Below are 1,130 nucleotides of genomic sequence, written 5' to 3'. Positions count from 1 at the left end.
GGCCAGAGGGGATCCATAATCCCTCCACTGAGTCCTGGATTTTCTCCAAAGTGCCAGACTTAGTTTGAAAATTTTTAAAATGCTTATTTCAAAGCCTTTGGGAAACCTTAATTATTAAAAGGTAAAGAAGAAACAAAGAAGGAAATCCAACATTTTGTGAAGTAGAAAACTATGAATTCAAATAAGAGGGTTTGTTGATGGAAGGGAAYGCAGGAAGGAGCTCCATATTCTATCAAAGGTAGCAGATTTTCTTCTTACAATCATTTATTTTTAACAAAAAGGTCAAACTAATGTTTCTGTAGATGAAAATAAACACTGAAGCACTAGTGCTACCCAATACAAAGATACATGCAACTTGAACAGGATTTGTAGCAGTACATTGTATGGCTAAGATGAAAATTGGAAGAAGAAGAAAAAAAACCTATGCACAACAATGGGATTTTGGCAAAGAAAACCAAATCCCTCTTTGAATTTCTGTAGTTCAAACATAGTAAAAACATCACTCAAATCTAAATTTTGTTATGTTGTACAATATTATTATGAGCTCCTTGCAGCATCCAAAAACCCACCCACAGTACATGTGTAATGCATTGTCTCCAACAGCCTTCTTTGGCAGAAAATTTATTAAAATGAAAAATATAAAAACAGGATAATACTTAAAAGGTTTTTACATCCTTGTAATAAGAAAATCAAAAACAAAGAAATCAATACTACAAAAATATCTAACGTTCTACAGAGGGATTCTTATCAGTTCAGACACCCCAGAACTTCTGCCCTCGCAGTTGTACGAGGAAGAAATAAACTGCTTCCACTTTGCATTCGTATGAATAATAATTATTTCCCTTCGTTAATCCTCTGTCTTTTTTTCGGAGGTAAAAGGGTCGTTTTACTAATAGTAATCTGAGATCCTGGTTAACCCAGTTCTCTGTAAGTGTAAAAATCACAAATTTAAGACAAGAGTAAAATATTGAGGAGGCTGGACTTTCTCATTTCTCCAGCTAATGACTTTATCGCTTTATAGAGGTGGGCGATGAAGACAGTCTGTGGAGTTATGACTTGAGTGAAATCCTCCAGACGTGGTCGTCATGGAAATGTCCGGGCTATAAGGGGCGGGGCGGGGTGTGTGTGTG

Source organism: Austrofundulus limnaeus, unplaced genomic scaffold, assembly GCF_001266775.1.
Source record: "Austrofundulus limnaeus strain Quisiro unplaced genomic scaffold, Austrofundulus_limnaeus-1.0 Scaffold0, whole genome shotgun sequence".
Lineage (NCBI taxonomy): Eukaryota > Metazoa > Chordata > Actinopteri > Cyprinodontiformes > Rivulidae > Austrofundulus > Austrofundulus limnaeus.
The sequence above is the reverse complement of the archived record's forward strand: the minus strand, read 5'-3'. Positions refer to the sequence as shown.